At 51.6% G+C, this 22,766-nt stretch overlaps 1 long non-coding RNA gene and 5 other non-coding genes across 6 annotated transcripts; 3 read left to right on the forward strand and 3 right to left on the reverse strand.

Annotated features, from left to right (window-relative positions):
• The first annotated feature begins 396 nt into the window (after nucleotides 1-396).
• On the forward strand, nucleotides 397-587 carry LOC128571512 (U2 spliceosomal RNA). The gene has a single exon (XR_008375912.1). It is a non-coding gene; the product is annotated as a U2 spliceosomal RNA (small nuclear RNA).
• A 209-nt stretch (nucleotides 588-796) lies between these two features.
• On the reverse strand, nucleotides 797-5,517 carry LOC128570068 (uncharacterized). The gene is made up of 3 exons (XR_008375517.1): nucleotides 5,381-5,517; nucleotides 2,260-2,484; nucleotides 797-2,071 (listed from the first exon to the last, which is right to left on the reverse strand). It is a non-coding gene; the product is annotated as an uncharacterized LOC128570068 (long non-coding RNA).
• A 1,044-nt stretch (nucleotides 5,518-6,561) lies between these two features.
• On the forward strand, nucleotides 6,562-6,752 carry LOC128571514 (U2 spliceosomal RNA). Its single transcript, XR_008375913.1, has one exon. It is a non-coding gene; the product is annotated as a U2 spliceosomal RNA (small nuclear RNA).
• Nucleotides 6,753-13,586: 6,834 nt separating this feature from the next.
• On the forward strand, nucleotides 13,587-13,777 carry LOC128571508 (U2 spliceosomal RNA). Its single transcript, XR_008375908.1, has one exon. It is a non-coding gene; the product is annotated as a U2 spliceosomal RNA (small nuclear RNA).
• A 1,527-nt stretch (nucleotides 13,778-15,304) lies between these two features.
• LOC128571509 (U2 spliceosomal RNA) lies at nucleotides 15,305-15,495 on the reverse strand. The gene has a single exon (XR_008375909.1). It is a non-coding gene; the product is annotated as a U2 spliceosomal RNA (small nuclear RNA).
• Nucleotides 15,496-22,311: 6,816 nt separating this feature from the next.
• Nucleotides 22,312-22,502, reverse strand: LOC128571515 (U2 spliceosomal RNA). Its single transcript, XR_008375914.1, has one exon. It is a non-coding gene; the product is annotated as a U2 spliceosomal RNA (small nuclear RNA).
• Between the last annotated feature and the right edge of the window lie 264 nt (nucleotides 22,503-22,766).

The following is a 22,766-nucleotide window of genomic DNA, read 5'->3' on the forward strand; positions in this document are numbered from 1 at the left end:
CGGAGGTTAAGGGTCCGGCGCCGCTCGGGTTGGCCCTCGGTCGGGTCTTTACGCCGGACTTGTCGGAACCAGGTGGTGAGGCGGAGCCAGCCAGCCAGCTTGGGTTCCCGCGGTCTGGGCTCCCCGGCGCCGGCAGTAGGAGAGCCGGGGCCACGCCTACACGCGCGGAGAGGGCGGGGTATGCAAATCAGAAAGGGCGCTCCAGCCGCGGTGCAAAGAGAGATATAAGAATTCACTGAAGTTTGTGAACAATTTACAAATATGCACAATTGCCCGATGTGTTTGCCACAGGCGTGTGGGGAAAGAAAGAGAGACGGAGATTGCGCGAGCAATAGCTCACCGTGAGTGTAAGAGGAGGGATAGCAGGAGGGCCAGGGCGAGTGGGCTGACGCTTGCATCGCTTCTCGGCCTTTTGGCTAAGATCAAGTGTAGTATCTGTTCTTATCAGTTTAATATCTGATACGTCCTCTATCCGAGGACAATATATTAAATGGATTTTTGGAGCAGGGAGTTGGAATAGGAGCTTGCTCCGTCCACTCCACGCATCGACCTGGTATTGCAGTACTTCCGGGAACGGTGCACTCCCCCTCCGGGGGCTGTTTTGTCTGGTCTCAAAAAACAGGCTGAGGCTTTTCCGTTCGGGAGGTCTGTGAGAATTGCCATCTTGATCTCGCTGGTGTTCCTCGCAGCGGTTTTTTTTGGTCTCCGTTTTGTTTTTGTGGGTCGCTCTTTTCCGGGTTCAGAGGTGTTATTCCTTCGGTTCTCTTGCCGCTTTGTAAGCGTAGAATAGGCTGCCAGATGCCACCGTTGTTTTTGTTTTGTTTTATTAAATCGTGGCTGTGTATATTGATATGTTCATTAGGTGTCAATTCGTTAGCTTCGCAGACCGTTTACCAAGTTTCACATATACCCTTGTAAAAGCCAGCGTTCCTCTAACCGTTAGTTGGCCCTGACCCTTCACGCGCTCGTCGAAGCTTAGCTTGAGAAAGGACGCAGAGCTATGTGGTTTGTTGTCCCACAGCGGGGACAGTGCTGGAACTCCAGCAGTCCTGGGGGTCAGTCAACCTGATTTGGTATGGTAGACAGTGTATCTGTGCAGGGTCTGCCGCAAGGATTCATCCCAGGCCAGTGCAGGACTCCGTTCTCGCACCCTCGCCAAGCCTACTGCATACATTTGTCGCTTATTCTCAGTGTTTTTCTTCCCTTTGCCTGGTTTACCTTCACTTCTGGGCCAGTGGCAGTTTTCTCTTCCCTTCTCAGTACATCCAGAACATTCTCCGTCGTCAATTTATGGCATAGACCCCGCCAGCTCTGCATCTTCTGACCACCTTTCCTACCGCGCTTCCTGATAAAGCCGGCTAATAAGCCCCACCCCTATTCAGTCCTTGAAGAGTTCAGCTTCTGGCTCGTTCTTGCTCTGTGGCATGCAACTTTCCTTATTTCTGGCAGTGAGTTCAACTTCTATACGGATGATCCTACTTGCGTCGTTGAGGGGTGGTGGGATGTTCTACTGGGGACCACTAAGATCTAAACCTAATGAAGGGGGAAAGGAGTCGTTTATTGTATTTTATTTATGAGACAGAGCCTCAAGCTGTCGCCCTGGGTAAAGTGCCGTAGCATCACAGCTCACAGCAACCTCCAACTCCTGGGCTCAAGCGATTCTCCTGCCTCCGCCTCCCACGTAGCTGGGACTACATACAGGTGCCCGCCACAACGCCCAGCTATTTTTTGGTTGCAGCCGTCATTGTTGTTTGGCGGACCCGGGCTGGATTGGAATCCGCCAGCTCAGGTGTATGCGGCTGGCGCCTTAGCCGCCTGAGCCACAGGCGCCGAGCCGGGTCGTTTATTTTGATTGTGATCCACCATTACTATGTCTTGACCTTTCCACCAAAATCTCAATCGTGGTTGCGAACCTCGGAGCAACGAGGGATGGAGAAAAAGAGGGGCCCATTGGGGCTGAGGTCCTCTATACCCGGTCTCTATTGAGATTATGAGGTTACAGTTCCCTTGTCTCAACCTATGGCAGAAGGCTTCTGCCCAGGCAGACAGACGCCATACTCAGCAAGAGTTTCTGTTGGAAATGCACAAGGAAGATGGCAGATGTGAAGACATGAGCACTGATATACATATCAAAATACATTTTGTTCGTTAACAAAAATGTGAGCTTAATTTAAAAAAAGAAAAGAACTGAGCACTGCCCCACTCAGCTCTTTGTTCATCTCCCACAGCCCCCTCTTCGTTGACCCTGGATGTTCTGACCTTTTGGGCCAGTGTCTTAGTCTCCGTCCTCGGCTTGACGCTCTCCAAGGGCAGGAATGGTGTCTGGCCCATCTCTACTCCAAGCACCAAGCACAGGCCCTGGTGGACTGGTCTGTAGGTGATCGCAGGTAATCTGCAATGGTGCGTCATGTCAGACCCGGTGAGGGTGGTGAGGGTGACGAGAAGCCCAAGCACCTGGTGATGTCAGGCACCGGGACTCATTTCCTGCAGGGAGTGTGGAGGGGGAGAAGATGGAGGCGGGGCGGTTATCACTGTGCAGTCTGAGGATCTGTCTGCCCCTTCGCAAGTCCATAGTTCTGTCACTTATCACCAGCATGGAATGAAGGCAATTAATCCTGGGATTCAAACGATCAAAGGTAGTGAGGTCAGTAATCCGATACTATCTATCTAGCTATCCATTGACAAAGGTTTCGCTCTGTCACTCAGGCTGGAGTACAGTGGCCCCATCACACCTCACCTGCAGCCTTGAACCCCTAGGTTCAAGTAATCCTCCCCCACCCCCCTAGCTGAGACTACATGTAGGCGCAGGCCACTGCACTCAGCTATTCCGATACTTTCTTTTTTTTTTTGTAGAGACATAGTCTCACTTTAAGGCCCTTGGTAGAGTGCCGCGGCATCACACAGCTCACAGCAACCCCCAGCTCCTGGGCTTAAGCGATTCTCTTGCCTCAGCCTCCCGAGCAGCTGGGACTACAGGTGCCCGCCACAGCACCCGGCTATTTTTTTGTTGCAGTTTGGCCGGAGCTGGGTTTGAACCCGCCACCCTCGGCATATGGGGCCGGCGCCCTACTCACTGAGCCACAGGCGCCGCCCTATTCCGATACTTTCTAAGGAAAAGGAAAATCCAGCAGTATTACAAAAATGTGTGTGTGTGTGTGTGTGAGAGAGAGAGAGAGAGACAGAGAGAGAGAGAGAGAGATGTTAAAGGTGGCATCTCAAATCTGTCAAGGAAAAATTCACTCATTTTACACTGTGCTCCAGAATATACCAAAGAAAACAGAGAAGACGACCCAGAGGAAGATTTAGGAAATTATCTTGTAATCACATGGTGAAGTCCTTTCTGACTTTGACTGAAACTCTGAAAGCTGTTTTGTTTGTTTATATTTTGAGACAGTTTCACTTTGTCACCCTCGGTAGAGTGCAGTGTCATCATAGATCACAGCACCCACCCTCAAACTCTTGGGCCCCAGCGATCCTCTTACCTCCCGAGTAGGTGGGACTGCAGGCCCACGCCACAAGGCCCGGCTATTTTTTCTGTCTTTAGTAGAGATTGGGGTCTCGCTCTTGCTCAGGCTGGTCTCCAACTCCTGAGCTCAGGCAATCCACCTGCCTCAGCCTCCCGGAGTGCTAGGATTACAGGTGTGAGCCACCTCGCCAGCCTTGGAAGCTATTTTTTTTAAACTTTTTTCTTCTGGGGTGGCGCCTGTGGCTCAAAGGAGTAGGGCGCCAGCCCCCATATGCCAGAGGTGGCGGGTTCAAACCCAGCCCTGGCCAGAAACTGCAAAAAACAAAACAAAACAAAACAAACAAACAAACTTTTTTCTTGTTATTATTTTCTTTCTTTCTTTCTTTCTTTTTAAGAGACAGAGTCTCACTTTATCACCCTCAGTAGAGTGCTGTGGCGTCACAGCTCACAGCAACCTCCAACTCCTGGGTTTAGGCGATTCTCTTGCCTCAGCCTCCCAAGTAGCTGGGACTACGGGTGCCTGCCACAACGCCCGGCTATTTTTTTGTTGCAGTTTGGCCAGGGCTGGGTTTGAACCCACCATCCTCGGTATCTGGGGCCGGCGCCCTACTCACTGAGCCACAGGCGCCGCCCTATTTACTTACTTTTGAGATAGAGTCTCACCATGTCACCCTTGGTAGAGTGCCATGGCGCCACAGCTCACAGCAACCACAAACTCTTGGGCTTAAGCCATTCTCTTGCCTCAGCCTCCCAACTAGCGGGACTACAGGCACCCGCCACAACGCCCGGCTATTTTTTTTTTTTTTTTTGGTTGTAGTTGTGGTTGTTTAGCAGTCCCAGGCTGGATTCGAACCTGCCAGCTCCGGTGTATGTGGCTGGCGCCCTATGCGGCTGAGCTACAGGTGCTGAGCCATTAATTATTATTATTTATTTTTTTCCCCACAGACAGGGAGGTGGGGGCGGATAGTCGGATAGGGTCTTGCTCAGGTTGGTTTTGGGTTCCTGGCCTCAAGATATCCTCCTGCCTCGGCCTCCCAAGGTGTTAGAGATTACAGGTGTGAGCCATGAGCCACCATGCCCAGCCTGAAGGCTAATTTTTTAATTGATAAGTATGATGACATAGGAATGACTTCTTTTTTCCTTTTTATTTCGGATTAATATAAGGGTCACATTGTTTGCATTTGTTAGGTAGCGTCCGAGTTGCAGTTGAGTCCAATACAGAAATGGTTTGTTTTCGTTTTTGTTTTGCAGTTTTGGCCAGGGCTGGGTTTGAACCCACCACTTCCGGCATATGGGGCTGGCGCCCTACTCCGTTGAGCCACAGGCGCCACCCTCAGAAATGGTTTTTAATAGAATCCTCGCTTGGCTCGGCACCTGTGGCTCAAAGGGCTAAGGCGCCAGCCATATACAACTGAGCTGGCGGTTTCGAATCCAGCCCGGGCCCGCCAAACTACAATGACGGCTGCAACCAAAAGGTAGCCGGGCGTTGTGGCAGGCGCCTGTAGTCCCAGCTACGTGGGAGGGGGAGGCAGGAGACTCGCTTGAGCCCATCAGGTTGCTGTGAGCTCTGATGCCCGAGCACTCTACCTAGGGCGACATAGTGAGACTCTGTCTCAAAAAAAGATAGAATCCTGGCTTTATTTAAGCAAAGCCAGAAGACTGGGAACAATATTGGCCGCTTGCATCACAAAGGGCCAGTCCCTTTGTAAATTGCAAAGACAAGGTTCCCTGAACGGGGAGGTCACAGAAAGAAAATTAAAACGAGACTCTTTTTTTGTTGTTGTTCTTGCAGTTTGGCCGGGGCTGGGTTCGAACCCCCCACCCTCGGCATATGGGGCCGGCGCCCTACTCACTGAGCCACAGGCGCCGCCCAAAACGAGGCTCTTAAACACAGGAGAGGATGCTCAACCTTACCGCCTGGTTAGAGAACGGCAAATCCAAACCACGCCGAGGTAACCCACTTTTCACCTACAAGATTAGCCGCTCCTCACGCCTCCCTCCCGGCGAAAGCACTCCCCACTTTGAAGCTGCTACGGGGTGTTGTCGACGAGGCTGGGGGACGTGGCGCTGCCTGAGAACTCCCGCCGTGCTCCTCCAGTCACCGACCCGGATGACCCGAAATTCGAGGCCCCTTTGTAGAGAGAGGGAGGCCGGGATCACCACGGTTCCGTCACGCAAGGAGGGCACAAGGACACTCGACCCCCCTCTGCAGACAGCCGCGAACCGGGGCCGGGTGCAATTTTGCAGGCACTTCGCTCCGTGCCCGTGGATTTCGGCAAACTCCGCGGGAGTGAATTACACCGGGGAAACCGAAATGCCAATTCTCTGTGACGGGAAGCGTTCGTTTGTAACGGAGGTAATCCGGAACACCCCCGCTTCCTTCTTAGGCTGAAACCACCTGGGGGACTGAATTATTGGGCGGAAGTTGGCCGGAAGAACCCGGCCGCGAGCAGAGATTTCCTGAGAAGGGACGTGGCGAGGGTGGTCGTGGCTGCAGAGCCATCAGGATCAGGGTTTATCCAGCACTGGCGTGCGGAAGGCCGGACCTCACTCGTTGAGTTCAGTTGTTGCGTGTGAAGTACGTGCTGGGGAAAGAGCCTGGAGCAAAATCCCCTTCTCGCTTTCAGGGGCTCCCGCTAAGCCTGAGGAACTGCGGCCGCGTCAACGCTTGCGTCAACGCTTACTTCCGGGCCCGCAGCCCCCGGCCCCCTCCTCTCCGACCAGGGTTCTGGATTTGTGCGCGGCCAGGCCGGGGCGCGCCCGACCCGCCGGGCCCAGCCGGGCTTGGCTCCGCTCTCCCGGAGGCGGTCCCGGGGGTGGAGTCCTCCGCGGTGGCCACGCCCTCTCGGGTAACGGGGCGGGGCATGCAGATTAGCAATGGCAGTTTCGCCCGAGGAGCTCCGGAGCAATCGCAAAAGTAAAATTTCTCGTTCACCACGTGGAGAGTAGGAAATCAGCACAAGGGTGTGACGATGTCCACCTTTGGTGCCCAGGCGGCAAGGGAAGTGAGACAAGGGGTAAAAGGTTGGGGCTTCTCACCGCGACCTTAACATGAGCGATTGGAGGAAGGGAAGGGCGAGGGCGGCGCAGGAGGTATCGCTTCTCGGCCTTTTGGCTAAGATCAAGTGTAGTATCTGTTCTTATCAGTTTAATATCTGATACGTCCTCTACCCGAGGACAACATATTAAATGGATTTTTGGAGTAGGGAGTTGGAATAGGAGCTTGCTCCGTCCACTCCACGTATCGACCTGGTATTGCAGTAACTCCAGGAACGGTGCACCCCTCCTCGCGAACGTGGTTGCAAAAAGTAAGACTTCGGGTGTGTTCGCCGTATTTTCTGTTTGGCTTGGTCTTAAGACTGTTCAGTTCCTGCTTTTTGACTTCTGGCATTTTGTGGTTTTTCAGTTGTTTGTTTTTCTTTTCTTTGTAGAGACGGAGTCTCACTTTATGGTCCTCTGTAGAGTGTTGTGGCCTCACACAGCTCACAGCAACTTCCAACTCCTGGGCTTAAGCGATTCTCTTGCCTCAGCCTCCCGAGCAGCTTGGGACTACGGGCGCCCGGCTATTTTGGTTTTTTCAGCTTCTAAGGAAGAACTCCACCAAGTGTTTTTGCTGTTGGGTTCTGGGCGTTTACAACTGGCTGCTTTTCTTTTTTTTTTTTTTCTTTCTTCCCCCACCCCCCCACCCCCTCACCCCTTCTCTGTTCGCCTAAGGTCTTTCACTTTGCTTTATTTTCTGTGCTTGGACTCTGGCTAAAGAAAGGTTGCCACCGTACTATCCTGAGAAACTTCCCCCGCTCCATCGTCAGCCTCGCTCTCCTTTTTGTTCCAATCTCCGGATCCTGGAGGACATCTCGAATATCAGATGGCGGCCTTCTCAGGTCCTGGCCTACTTGCTTTTCCCGCCCCTCATTCCACTTGGGCTCTGCTCTGCTTCGTCCCTTATAGGCCACACTCCGTTTTCCCACTGCCCCCCACCAGCTTTGAATTGCCCACCATCGTGTGCATCCTATCACCCCTTACCTCCCCTCTTTTCTGTCATCTGTTCTGGCCCCAAGAGGTCACTTCCGCTTCGCGCGCACTGATTGTTTAAAGATTTTTCCCTTCCTGCTTACTTGTCTTTCTCCCAGTTCCTTGAAAGCCGAGATGTTGTCAAAACCAATTGCTACAACCTGTCCACTTGCAGTGTCACAACTCTCCAATCACCTTCTTCTACCCTTCTCTACTCTTTGGTTTACCTAGACCAGTTTCCTTGCATGTATCCACAGTTGCTTGTGTTCCACATTCACAGGGCCAACCTCCACCTCTCTTAACTAGTCTGGGCTGCATGTGCCACCACTGTGTTGCAGGACCAGAGAATTGAAACCAATAGACTCACCAAAGATTATAGGAGAAGGAATTTTATTTGCCGGCGGGGAAACTCAGCAGGCCATCAGCCTTAAAATAATGAGCGCCTCCCCAACCCCTCACCCAAGCAGTTCTGGCTCTGTTCTTTTATTAGACTCACAAGTAGACAAAGGAATTACCGTATTATTTCTCAGTGGAAGTGTCAAATCATGTGCAGGGTTTACAGAAGTGGAAGAAATCAGCAAGCAGAAGCTAAGTTTTACAAATTCTTTTACCATGGAGAGGACCTGGCAGGAGTGTCCTTGGGCTTCTCTGAGAAGCCTTTGTTTTTTCACGCTTTACTTTTCTGGGGTATCCGCCCTCAAGTGCACTTGGCAGGAAACATAAAACCAGGCCCACTGGACTCTCCTTCACCCTCAGTACGCTGGGGGAGCATGGACATTCACATAGGCCATCTGGGATCCAATAGACCCTCTTTGTATTCATTTCTCATATTTAAGTCATTTTTATGAGCAATTTACAGAAATAAAAGGATAGCAGGGAAATAAATGTTATTTATTTATTTTTGAGACAGTTTCACTGTGTCACCCTCGGTAGAGTGCTATGGTGTCACAGCTCGCAGCAACCTCAAACTCTTGGGCTTAAGTGATTCTCTTGCCTCAGCCTCACAAGTAGCTGGGATTGCAGTTGCAGTTGTGACTGTTGTTTAGCTGGCCTGGGCCGGGTTCGAACCTCGAACCACTAGCCTTGGTGCATGTGGCCGGCACAGTAACCACTGTGCTACTGGCGCAGAGCCCGAAACAACTTTATTTTAAAAATTAACATAAGGGCGGCACCCATAGCTCAGTGGGTAGGGCGCCAGCCACATACACCGAGGGAGCCAGGTTTGAACCCGGCCCAGGCCAGCTAAGCAACAATGACAACTGCAACAACAACAACAGCAAAAAAAAAAAATCGCTGGGCGTTGTGGTGGGCGCCTGTAGTCCCAGCTACCTGGGAGGCTGAGGCAAAAGAACTGCTTAAAGCCCAAGAGTTTGTGGTTGCTGTGAGCTGTGATGCCATGGCACTCTACCAAGGGAGACATAGTGAGACTCTGTCTCAAACAAACAAATACAAAAATTTAACAAAAGGGTGGCACCCATAGCTCAGTGGGTAGTGCCCCGGCCACATACACCGAGGTTGGTGGGTTCAAACCCGGCCGGGCCAGCTAAAAAAGCAACAGTGACAACTGCAACAAACAACAATGGAAAAAAAATAGCCGGGCGTTGTGGCAGGCGCCTGTAGTCCCAGCTACTTGGGAGGCTGAAGCAAGAGGCTTAAACCCAAGACTTTGAGGTTGCTGTGAGCTGCGATGCCATGGCACTCTACCGAGGGCGATATAGTGAGACTCTGGCTGTCTCAAGGAAAAAAAAAAAAAAAAAAAATTAACATAAGATAGCAACACAGGAAACTCACATTTTCATTTCATATTTTTCAGATTCTGAAGGTCTCAATAGCCAAAATTCAGCAGCATCCTCCAAAGCAACGAGCCACTCACTAACAATCACACGTGAACCTGGGATCTGTGGTCTGTAAATACTGATTCCAGGTTTCCAGTACAGCTCTATTAGTTTTTAGCGTTATCACTACTTTTGGTTCTTCTTGCAGTTGCATCATCAAACCACAGAAGTGGAGGCAGTTTATTAAAACCTTTGACAGCCCATGATTTTGTCAAGTTGTGGATTCTGGAGTCTGGGAAAATGCGTCCGGGACACTGACACCCTCTCTGAGATTTTCATCATACTGATTAGAGCCCAGGGTGCCTCTATCCGTCCTTTGCATTTGTCTTCTGATCCATCTAATAGCCAGGAGACGTGTTCCTCTGCCGATTATATTTAGTTTGCTATCAGAGGTGGAGAATACAAAGTTCTAAATTCTCATCGTGCTCAACCAGGGCAAAAATCAGATGGTGGCCCCCTCCCCCATCTTCTTGTTTACTGTCCAGAACTACAGGGGATTTCCTAGGAAGATGAAATGGACTGGCCTGGCCCTCCCAGCCAGGCAGTGCTCCCCTGTCCTGGCCAATAGGAGCGACTACTGCTCCTTTACCAATCACAGCTCCTTCAGGAGCTGCTCCTCCCTGGTTCCAGGCGAGGTTTGTTAAGATAGGCAGTCACAGAATTACGCCCATTTCCTGAGAGCATCCCACTCAGAGGAAGGCCCCGCTTACTTAAACTGTCCTCAAACCACCTAACACAAGCCCAACTCTTATAATAAACCATTCCTGGCACCCTCTCATGGCACAGTTCCCCATGACGTGCAAAGCGTTCTCCCTCATTTTGGAAAAACCCAACGCGTCTCACCACACGTGTATTCGTGGTGGTCTTTGGTGGGATGGTGTTGACCAGTTTATAAGAGGGCCCACTTATGGACTCGTATTATGGTAATTGCAGGACAGAATGAGCTTTCTTCTGTTTAAAAAGGAAAGGAGGCTCGGCGCCCATAGCTCAGTGGTTAGGGCGCCAGCCACATACACTGAGGCAGGCTGGTTTGGACCTGGTCCGGGCCTGCTAAACAACAACAACAACAACAACAACAAAAATAGCCGGGCATATGTGGCGGGTGCCAGTAGTCCCAGCTACTTGGGAGGCTGAGGCTAGAGAATCGCTTAAGCCCAAGAGTTTGAGGTTGCTGTGAGCTGTGACTCCGCTGCACTCTACCCAGGGCGACAGTTTGAGACGAAAGAAAGGAAGGAAAAGAAAAGATAAAGTTTGTGCGTTAATGCTGTCAACACGAGATATGTGTGTGTGTGTGTGTGTGTGTGTGTGTGTGTGTATATGTATATTTATTTATTTATTTATTTATTTATTTATTTATTAAGACATGTCCTCCCCCCCACCCCAAGATGTCTCCTAAGTGAGACTGACTTACTTCAGTGTGTTTCCTAAGAACAGAGGCCTTCTGGACATTTCACATTAGTACCATACTGTGATATACAGTTTGAGTTCAGATTTTACCAATTGTCCCAATCAAATCCTTTACAGCAATCTGTTTCTCAGGCCCAGGATCTAGTCTGGGATCACTTGCTACATTTGGTTGTGACGCCAGACAGGTATTCTTTAGAAGGAGCCCCATTTGGTTTGGTTTTGTTTAAAACAGAATCTTGGGCGGGGCCTGTGGCTCAGTGAGTAGGACGCCGGCCCCACATACCGAGGGTGGCAGGTTCGAACCCGGCCCCGGCCAAACTGCAACAACAAAAAAATAGCTGGGCGTTGTGGCGGGCACCTTGTGGTCCCAGCTGCTCGGGTGGCAGAGGCAAGAGAATCCCCTAAGCCAAGAGCTGTAGGTTGTTGTGAGCTGTGACGCCATGGTACTTTACCGAGGGCAACAAAGTGAGACTCTGTCTCTAAAAAAAAGGACAGAGTCTTGGGTGGCGCCTGTGGCTCAGTGAGCAGGGCGCCGGCCCCATATGCCGAGGGTGGCGGGTTCAAACCCAGCCCCGGCCAAACTGCAACAAAAAAATAGCCGGGCGTTGTGGCGGGCGCCTGTAGTCCCAGCTACTCGGGAGGCTGAGGCAGGAGAATCGCCTAAGCCCAGGAGTTGGAGGTTGCTGTGAGCTGTGTGACGCCACGCCACGGCACTCTACCGAGGGCAATAAAGTGAAACTCTGTCTCTACAAAAAAAAAAAAAAAAAAAAAAAAAAAGACAGAGTCTCACTTTGACACCCTCAATAGAATGCCATGGTGGCACAGGTCGCAGCAACCTCAAACTCCTCGGCTCAAGTGATTCTCTTGCGTCAGCCCCCCGAGTAGCTGGGACTACACGTGCCCACCACAACGTCTGGCTCTTGCTCAGGCTGGTCTCCAACTCCTGAGCTCAGGCAATCCACCTGCCTTGGCCTCCCAGAGTACTATGATTACAGGTGTGAGCCACCACACCCAGCCCCTTATTTTGGGTCTTGTTCTCTTTGGGAACCACCCTCCCCCCCACCCCCACTCCACCCTCCCGTGAGTCTCTTGACCTCAGCATGCCACAAAACTGCTCTTGTCAAGACTCCTATATCCCATGCCCATTTGTCAACCCCCAACTTCCATGAACCATCTGCAGCTTTTGACATGGCTGAGCGTGCCTGGGTGTCTGAAATACCTTCTGGGCTTGGCTTCCGGAACATTTTGCTCCCCTGGTTTTCCTTCTGAGTGTTCCTCCCTACAGTCCTTGCTGTTAGCCCCTCTTGACTTTGGAATGCCCCAGGGCTCCGTTCGTGGGCCCTCTTCTGCTTGGGTATACACTCCTTCCCTTGGGGAGCTCCTCCAGACTCATGGCTGAGATTCCCCATCTCTCTGGTGACAGTTCACCAAATCGCTCTAGCCTGGATACAGAATGCATAGCCGACACCTCCACTTGGCTGTCTGACACACATCACTGGCTTGTCCTCTGCAAAACTGAAATCCACAGCTCCAAACAGAACACACCCTCCCCACCCAGGTCCCGGTCCCGACAATCCCGACAAACTTTGTCCTCTGCAAACTCGGACTGTAGCAACTGCGTCCTTCCCAGTTGCTCTGGCCCAAACCCTTGGAGTCAACCTCCAGTCCTCTCTTTTCTCTCACACCCACATCCCAATCGTCCACAAATGCCGTCAGCTGTGCTTTCAAATTTCATCCAGAATCTGGCCACTCCTCACCCACGTAGTACACTACCACCTGGGCCCAAGCCCTGGCGATCTCTTGCCCGGGAGAATGCACTCTTTTCCTCGCTGGTCTTGCCGCTTCTCTGCCCTCGTCCGGGTCAGGCTGGTCTGAGTCCTCTTGTGTAACAGGTGGGTCACTCCCCTTCCTCGGCTGGCCTTCTCCCTCAAGAGAAGAGCCCGCGGGGCCGTGGCTGACCGTCCGCTCCGCCCCCGTCCCGACACACTCCCTCCTCCCCCCCCCCCACCCCGCCCCCGCCGCCTCAGCTCTCAGACTTCCTCTGTTCCTCCTCCTCTCCCCGTCCCGCTCGCCGGAGCCCGAGCCCCGGCCATTCGGCATTCCCTCCCTCCCACGCGGTTCCTTGGGACCCACCTAAGGCGCCTGAACTGGCGGTCCCCTTTTGCCTTCCCAGGCTCCTCCCTTCCTCCTCTCACAGAGGCGGATTGACAGCGCAGCTAAGGAAGCTTAAGTGCCCGGGGTCCCTTTTTCTAAGACTCCGTCCACCCCCGTGAACCTGCCAGAGCGTGCATTCCTCGGGGACTAGACTCTGGGCGCAGCCCGGCCCCTCAAGATTCGTTGATCTCGTCTCTTCAAAAACTCCTGGAGCAAGATGGTTGAGACCGGGGTAGCCGGATGGAGACTTAAGTATCGGTATCGGTATCGGTATCTGTATCTGGGCGCGCCCGTATAATAAAGGAAGTACGGTAGGTGGGTGTTCACCGTGTGTTTGAAAAATTAAAAAAAAAAAAAGTTGGAAGGGAAAACCTCGTAGAGCTCTCTGTCTTTTTTGTTCTGAGCCTTCCCTCTTTCCAAGCAAGGAGGCTGAAGGCGCTTTCCGGTATCCACAAAGCAAGAGGGCCGGCGCGGCGTGTGAGGGGCGGGGCATGCTAATTTAAAATGGCTGTTCAGCCCGGGAGCTCTGGGAGCCAAAAAAGACAGTGATTATCCCCCAAATAAGCAACAGTCTGACAAATTCTGCGTTCCTTAGAAACTGTGACAGCAATCACACTGTCAATCTAGGGGAGAGGGCGAGCCCTGCCTTTTCTCACCGTGAGGTAAAGATGTGTGCAAGAAAGGGTGTTGTGGGCGAAGGGGACATCGTAGTTATCGCTTCTCGGCCTTTTGGCTAAGATCAAGTGTAGTATCTGTTCTTATCAGTTTAATATCTGATACGTCCTCTATCCGAGGACAATATATTAAATGGATTTTTGGAGCAGGGAGTTGGAATAGGAGCTTGCTCCGTCCACTCCACGCATCGACCTGGTATTGCAGTACTTCCGGGAACGGTGCACCCCCCCCTTCGGGGGGCTAAAATTTTGTGACACGAAAAGCAGACTGTGGCTAATGGTTCTTCTTCCGGCGTGGTGCTACGGTGAGTCACTTTGTGTAAGCCTCGAGGCAGGGAGCGATCCCCTAGGGCTCACCGCTCCAGTGTCCCGCCATCGTTTCACAGACGGAGTCTTGCTTCTAAGCTCACACTGTTTTCATAGTTCTCAGCTCAGGTAGATTATATCCGCCTCGGTCTCCCAAAATGGTACGATAAAGCGGCCCGCAGCTCTCGGCCCCCACGTTTTTATTACTCCATCCGTGATAAATGAAACTACAGTGGTAGGCTAGCACAGAGAATGTGACTAGACTACAAAAGGGTGGAAGAGCAGGCCCCAGAGCCTGATTGACCAAGGAATGCTGAATTTCAAGGAAAAACAAACCTCCGGACCCATTCTTGTGGGGGTGATGATTTCACCTCCTCTTAAATCCTCCCGTCTTTCTTGCCCTGTTACGATGCCAATTACCCTCACATGGGTGTTCGTATGGTGAGGGGAGGGGAAGGGAAGGGTGGGCTCCCATAATGCGGATGGTGGGGCCTCCTGGCAGGATGCCACTGGGACCTTCTGTAGCTTGAACCCGCCACCCTCGGTGTATGGGGCCGGCGGCGCCCTTCTCACTGAGCCACAGGCGCCGCCCCAAAAGAGATAGTTTTGAAGGGAAGTGATGCAACCAATTTTTAAAGGCAGTTTTAATTTTTTTTGTTTCTTTTTGTAGAGACAGTTTCACTTTATTGCCCTCGGTAGAGTGCCGTGGCATCACACAGCTCACAGCAACCTCCAACTCCTGGGCTTAAGCGATTCTCTTGCCTCAGCCTCCCGAGTAGCTGGGACTACAGGCGCCCGCCACAACGCCCGGCTATTTTTTGGTTACAGTTTGGCCGGGGCTGGGTTTGAACCCGCCACCCTCGGCATATGGGGCCGGCGCCCTGCTCACTGAGCCACACAGGCGCCACCCGGCAGTTTTCATTTGTATTGTGAAGAGCCAAGCCGCCCACTTAACTTTTAGACATTTTAGACACTGGGTCTGGGTCTTGCTATTGCTTATGCTGGTTAAACTCCTGACCTCAGGCAATCCGTCTGCCTCAGTCTCCCAGAGTGCTAGGGTTAACAGAGGTGAGCTACTGGTCCCGCCTGGTCCATCCACTGCCGTGATCTACAACTTTTATTAAAGGCCAAGAATTAGCTGAATAGCCAAGAATCGGTGTGTAGTGGCTGACATTTCTGTTTGCACATTACACATTAAGTTTCAGAGATTCAGGACAGCTTCTGTGGATCAGCGTTAGTAGGGCTCCACGCCAACAGGCGGATATAATCTACCTGAGCTTAGAAGCAAGACTCCGTCTGTGAAACGATGGCGGGACACTGGAGCGGTGAGCCCTAGGGGATCGCTCCCTGCCTCGAGGCTTACACAAAGTGACTCACCGTAGCACCACGCCGGAAGAAGAACCATTAGCCACAGTCTGCTTTTCGTGTCACAAAATTTTAGCCCCCCGAAGGGGGGGTGCACCGTTCCCGGAAGTACTGCAATACCAGGTCGATGCGTGGAGTGGACGGAGCAAGCTCCTATTCCAACTCCCTGCTCCAAAAATCCATTTAATATATTGTCCTCGGATAGAGGACGTATCAGATATTAAACTGATAAGAACAGATACTACACTTGATCTTAGCCAAAAGGCCGAGAAGCGATAACTACGATGTCCCCTTCGCCCACAACACCCTTTCTTGCACACATTCTTTACCTCACGGTGAGAAAAGGCAGGGCTCGCCCTCTCCCCTAGATTGACAGTGTGATTGCTGTCACAGTTTCTAAGGAACGCAGAATTTGTCAGACTGTTGCTTATTTGGGGGATAATCACTGTCTTTTTTGGCTCCCAGAGCTCCCGGGCTGAACAGCCATTTTAAATTAGCATGCCCCGCCCCTCACACGCCGCGCCGGCCCTCTTGCTTTGTGGATACCGGAAAGCGCCTTCAGCCTCCTTGCTTGGAAAGAGGGAAGGCTCAGAACAAAAAAGACAGAGAGCTCTACGAGGTTTTCCCTTCCAACTTTTTTTTTTTTAATTTTTCAAACACACGGTGAACACCCACCTACCGTACTTCCTTTATTATACGGGCGCGCCCAGATACAGATACCGATACCGATACTTAAGTCTCCATCCGGCTACCCCGGTCTCAACCATCTTGCTCCAGGAGTTTTTGAAGAGACGAGATCAACGAATCTTGAGGGGCCGGGCTGCGCCCAGAGTCTAGTCCCCGAGGAATGCACGCTCTGGCAGGTTCACGGGGGTGGACGGAGTCTTAGAAAAAGGGACCCCGGGCACTTAAGCTTCCTTAGCTGCGCTGTCAATCCGCCTCTGTGAGAGGAGGAAGGGAGGAGCCTGGGAAGGCAAAAGGGGACCGCCAGTTCAGGCGCCTTAGGTGGGTCCCAAGGAACCGCGTGGGAGGGAGGGAATGCCGAATGGCCGGGGCTCGGGCTCCGGCGAGCGGGACGGGGAGAGGAGGAGGAACAGAGGAAGTCTGAGAGCTGAGGCGGCGGGGGCGGGGTGGGGGGGGGGGGGAGGAGGGAGTGTGTCGGGACGGGGGCGGAGCGGACGGTCAGCCACGGCCCCGCGGGCTCTTCTCTTGAGGGAGAAGGCCAGCCGAGGAAGGGGAGTGACCCACCTGTTACACAAGAGGACTCAGACCAGCCTGACCCGGACGAGGGCAGAGAAGCGGCAAGACCAGCGAGGAAAAGAGTGCATTCTCCCGGGCAAGAGATCGCCAGGGCTTGGGCCCAGGTGGTAGTGTACTACGTGGGTGAGGAGTGGCCAGATTCTGGATGAAATTTGAAAGCACAGCTGACGGCATTTGTGGACGATTGGGATGTGGGTGTGAGAGAAAAGAGAGGACTGGAGGTTGACTCCAAGGGTTTGGGCCAGAGCAACTGGGAAGGACGCAGTTGCTACAGTCCGAGTTTGCAGAGGACAAAGTTTGTCGGGATTGTCGGGACCGGGACCTGGGTGGGGAGGGTGTGTTCTGTTTGGAGCTGTGGATTTCAGTTTTGCAGAGGACAAGCCAGTGATGTGTGTCAGACAGCCAAGTGGAGGTGTCGGCTATGCATTCTGTATCCAGGCTAGAGCGATTTGGTGAACTGTCACCAGAGAGATGGGGAATCTCAGCCATGAGTCTGGAGGAGCTCCCCAAGGGAAGGAGTGTATACCCAAGCAGAAGAGGGCCCACGAACGGAGCCCTGGGGCATTCCAAAGTCAAGAGGGGCTAACAGCAAGGACTGTAGGGAGGAACACTCAGAAGGAAAACCAGGGGAGCAAAATGTTCCGGAAGCCAAGCCCAGAAGGTATTTCAGACACCCAGGCACGCTCAGCCATGTCAAAAGCTGCAGATGGTTCATGGAAGTTGGGGGTTGACAAATGGGCATGGGATATAGGAGTCTTGACAAGAGCAGTTTTGTGGCATGCTGAGGTCAAGAGACTCACGGGAGGGTGGAGTGGGGGTGGGGGGGAGGGTGGTTCCCAAAGAGAACAAGACCCAAAATAAGGGGCTGGGTGTGGTGGCTCACACCTGTAATCATAGTACTCTGGGAGGCCAAGGCAGGTGGATTGCCTGAGCTCAGGAGTTGGAGACCAGCCTGAGCAAGAGCCAGACGTTGTGGTGGGCACGTGTAGTCCCAGCTACTCGGGGGGCTGACGCAAGAGAATCACTTGAGCCGAGGAGTTTGAGGTTGCTGCGACCTGTGCCACCATGGCATTCTATTGAGGGTGTCAAAGTGAGACTCTGTCTTTTTTTTTTTTTTTTTTTTTTTTTTTGTAGAGACAGAGTTTCACTTTATTGCCCTCGGTAGAGTGCCGTGGCGTGGCGTCACACAGCTCACAGCAACCTCCAACTCCTGGGCTTAGGCGATTCTCCTGCCTCAGCCTCCCGAGTAGCTGGGGACTACAGGCGCCCCGCCACAACGCCCGGCTATTTTTTTGTTGCAGTTTGGCCGGGGCTGGGTTTGAACCCGCCACCCTCGGCATATGGGGCCGGCGCCCTGCTCACTGAGCCACAGGCGCCACCCAAGACTCTGTCCTTTTTTTTAGAGACAGAGTCTCACTTTGTTGCCCTCGGTAAAGTACCATGGCGTCACAGCTCACAACAACCTACAGCTCTTGGCTTAGGGGATTCTCTTGCCTCTGCCACCCGAGCAGCTGGGACCACAAGGTGCCCGCCACAACGCCCAGCTATTTTTTTGTTGTTGCAGTTTGGCCGGGGCCGGGTTCGAACCTGCCACCCTCGGTATGTGGGGCCGGCGTCCTACTCACTGAGCCACAGGCCCCGCCCAAGATTCTGTTTTAAACAAAACCAAACCAAATGGGGCTCCTTCTAAAGAATACCTGTCTGGCGTCACAACCAAATGTAGCAAGTGATCCCAGACTAGATCCTGGGCCTGAGAAACAGATTGCTGTAAAGGATTTGATTGGGACAATTGGTAAAATCTGAACTCAAACTGTATATCACAGTATGGTACTAATGTGAAATGTCCAGAAGGCCTCTGTTCTTAGGAAACACACTGAAGTAAGTCAGTCTCACTTAGGAGACATCTTGGGGTGGGGGGGAGGACATGTCTTAATAAATAAATAAATAAATAAATAAATAAATAAATATACATATACACACACACACACACACACACACACACACATATCTCGTGTTGACAGCATTAACGCACAAACTTTATCTTTTCTTTTCCTTCCTTTCTTTCGTCTCAAACTGTCGCCCTGGGTAGAGTGCAGCGGAGTCACAGCTCACAGCAACCTCAAACTCTTGGGCTTAAGCGATTCTCTAGCCTCAGCCTCCCAAGTAGCTGGGACTACTGGCACCCGCCACATATGCCCGGCTATTTTTGTTGTTGTTGTTGTTTAGCAGGCCCGGACCAGGTCCAAACCAGCCTGCCTCAGTGTATGTGGCTGGCGCCCTAACCACTGAGCTATGGGCGCCGAGCCTCCTTTCCTTTTTAAACAGAAGAAAGCTCATTCTGTCCTGCAATTACCATAATACGAGTCCATAAGTGGGCCCTCTTATAAACTGGTCAACACCATCCCACCAAAGACCACCACGAATACACGTGTGGTGAGACGCGTTGGGTTTTTCCAAAATGAGGGAGAACGCTTTGCACGTCATGGGGAACTGTGCCATGAGAGGGTGCCAGGAATGGTTTATTATAAGAGTTGGGCTTGTGTTAGGTGGTTTGAGGACAGTTTAAGTAAGCGGGGCCTTCCTCTGAGTGGGATGCTCTCAGGAAATGGGCGTAATTCTGTGACTGCCTATCTTAACAAACCTCGCCTGGAACCAGGGAGGAGCAGCTCCTGAAGGAGCTGTGATTGGTAAAGGAGCAGTAGTCGCTCCTATTGGCCAGGACAGGGGAGCACTGCCTGGCTGGGAGGGCCAGGCCAGTCCATTTCATCTTCCTAGGAAATCCCCTGTAGTTCTGGACAGTAAACAAGAAGATGGGGGAGGGGGCCACCATCTGATTTTTGCCCTGGTTGAGCACGATGAGAATTTAGAACTTTGTATTCTCCACCTCTGATAGCAAACTAAATATAATCGGCAGAGGAACACGTCTCCTGGCTATTAGATGGATCAGAAGACAAATGCAAAGGACGGATAGAGGCACCCTGGGCTCTAATCAGTATGATGAAAATCTCAGAGAGGGTGTCAGTGTCCCGGACGCATTTTCCCAGACTCCAGAATCCACAACTTGACAAAATCATGGGCTGTCAAAGGTTTTAATAAACTGCCTCCACTTCTGTGGTTTGATGATGCAACTGCAAGAAGAACCAAAAGTAGTGATAACGCTAAAAACTAATAGAGCTGTACTGGAAACCTGGAATCAGTATTTACAGACCACAGATCCCAGGTTCACGTGTGATTGTTAGTGAGTGGCTCGTTGCTTTGGAGGATGCTGCTGAATTTTGGCTATTGAGACCTTCAGAATCTGAAAAATATGAAATGAAAATGTGAGTTTCCTGTGTTGCTATCTTATGTTAATTTTTTTTTTTTTTTTTTTTCCTTGAGACAGCCAGAGTCTCACTATATCGCCCTCGGTAGAGTGCCATGGCATCGCAGCTCACAGCACCTCAAAGTCTTGGGTTTAAGCCTCTTGCTTCAGCCTCCCAAGTAGCTGGGACTACAGGCGCCTGCCACAACGCCCGGCTATTTTTTTTCCATTGTTGTTTGTTGCAGTTGTCACTGTTGCTTTTTTAGCTGGCCCGGCCGGGTTTGAACCCACCAACCTCGGTGTATGTGGCCGGGGCACTACCCACTGAGCTATGGGTGCCACCCTTTTGTTAAATTTTTGTATTTGTTTGTTTGAGACAGAGTCTCACTATGTCTCCCTTGGTAGAGTGCCATGGCATCACAGCTCACAGCAACCACAAACTCTTGGGCTTTAAGCAGTTCTTTTGCCTCAGCCTCCCAGGTAGCTGGGACTACAGGCGCCCACCACAACGCCCAGCGATTTTTTTTTTTTGCTGTTGTTGTTGTTGCAGTTGTCATTGTTGCTTAGCTGGCCTGGGCCGGGTTCAAACCTGGCTCCCTCGGTGTATGTGGCTGGCGCCCTACCCACTGAGCTATGGGTGCCGCCCTTATGTTAATTTTTAAAATAAAGTTGTTTCGGGCTCTGCGCCAGTAGCACAGTGGTTACTGTGCCGGCCACATGCACCAAGGCTAGTGGTTCGAGGTTCGAACCCGGCCCAGGCCAGCTAAACAACAGTCACAACTGCAACTGCAATCCCAGCTACTTGTGAGGCTGAGGCAAGAGAATCACTTAAGCCCAAGAGTTTGAGGTTGCTGCGAGCTGTGACACCATAGCACTCTACCGAGGGTGACACAGTGAAACTGTCTCAAAAATAAATAAATAACATTTATTTCCCTGCTATCCTTTTATTTCTGTAAATTGCTCATAAAAATGACTTAAATATGAGAAATGAATACAAAGAGGGTCTATTGGATCCCAGATGGCCTATGTGAATGTCCATGCTCCCCCAGCGTACTGAGGGTGAAGGAGAGTCCAGTGGGCCTGGTTTTATGTTTCCTGCCAAGTGCACTTGAGGGCGGATACCCCAGAAAAGTAAAGCGTGAAAAAACAAAGGCTTCTCAGAGAAGCCCAAGGACACTCCTGCCAGGTCCTCTCCATGGTAAAAGAATTTGTAAAACTTAGCTTCTGCTTGCTGATTTCTTCCACTTCTGTAAACCCTGCACATGATTTGACACTTCCACTGAGAAATAATACGGTAATTCCTTTGTCTACTTGTGAGTCTAATAAAAGAACAGAGCCAGAACTGCTTGGGTGAGGGTTGGGGAGGCGCTCATTATTTTAAGGCTGATGGCCTGCTGAGTTTCCCCGCCGGCAAATAAAATTCCTTCTCCTATAATCTTTGGTGAGTCTATTGGTTTCAATTCTCTGGTCCTGCAACACAGTGGTGGCACATGCAGCCCAGACTAGTTAAGAGAGGTGGAGGTTGGCCCTGTGAATGTGGAACACAAGCAACTGTGGATACATGCAAGGAAACTGGTCTAGGTAAACCAAAGAGTAGAGAAGGGTAGAAGAAGGTGATTGGAGAGTTGTGACACTGCAAGTGGACAGGTTGTAGCAATTGGTTTTGACAACATCTCGGCTTTCAAGGAACTGGGAGAAAGACAAGTAAGCAGGAAGGGAAAAATCTTTAAACAATCAGTGCGCGCGAAGCGGAAGTGACCTCTTGGGGCCAGAACAGATGACAGAAAAGAGGGGAGGTAAGGGGTGATAGGATGCACACGATGGTGGGCAATTCAAAGCTGGTGGGGGGCAGTGGGAAAACGGAGTGTGGCCTATAAGGGACGAAGCAGAGCAGAGCCCAAGTGGAATGAGGGGCGGGAAAAGCAAGTAGGCCAGGACCTGAGAAGGCCGCCATCTGATATTCGAGATGTCCTCCAGGATCCGGAGATTGGAACAAAAAGGAGAGCGAGGCTGACGATGGAGCGGGGGAAGTTTCTCAGGATAGTACGGTGGCAACCTTTCTTTAGCCAGAGTCCAAGCACAGAAAATAAAGCAAAGTGAAAGACCTTAGGCGAACAGAGAAGGGGTGAGGGGGTGGGGGGGTGGGGAAGAAAGAAAAAAAAAAAAAAGAAAAGCAGCCAGTTGTAAACGCCCAGAACCCAACAGCAAAAACACTTGGTGGAGTTCTTCCTTAGAAGCTGAAAAAACCAAAATAGCCGGGCGCCCGTAGTCCCAAGCTGCTCGGGAGGCTGAGGCAAGAGAATCGCTTAAGCCCAGGAGTTGGAAGTTGCTGTGAGCTGTGTGAGGCCACAACACTCTACAGAGGACCATAAAGTGAGACTCCGTCTCTACAAAGAAAAGAAAAACAAACAACTGAAAAACCACAAAATGCCAGAAGTCAAAAAGCAGGAACTGAACAGTCTTAAGACCAAGCCAAACAGAAAATACGGCGAACACACCCGAAGTCTTACTTTTTGCAACCACGTTCGCGAGGAGGGGTGCACCGTTCCTGGAGTTACTGCAATACCAGGTCGATACGTGGAGTGGACGGAGCAAGCTCCTATTCCAACTCCCTACTCCAAAAATCCATTTAATATGTTGTCCTCGGGTAGAGGACGTATCAGATATTAAACTGATAAGAACAGATACTACACTTGATCTTAGCCAAAAGGCCGAGAAGCGATACCTCCTGCGCCGCCCTCGCCCTTCCCTTCCTCCAATCGCTCATGTTAAGGTCGCGGTGAGAAGCCCCAACCTTTTACCCCTTGTCTCACTTCCCTTGCCGCCTGGGCACCAAAGGTGGACATCGTCACACCCTTGTGCTGATTTCCTACTCTCCACGTGGTGAACGAGAAATTTTACTTTTGCGATTGCTCCGGAGCTCCTCGGGCGAAACTGCCATTGCTAATCTGCATGCCCCGCCCCGTTACCCGAGAGGGCGTGGCCAC

The sequence above is a fragment of the Nycticebus coucang genome, chromosome 18, assembly GCF_027406575.1.
Source record: "Nycticebus coucang isolate mNycCou1 chromosome 18, mNycCou1.pri, whole genome shotgun sequence".
Lineage (NCBI taxonomy): Eukaryota > Metazoa > Chordata > Mammalia > Primates > Lorisidae > Nycticebus > Nycticebus coucang.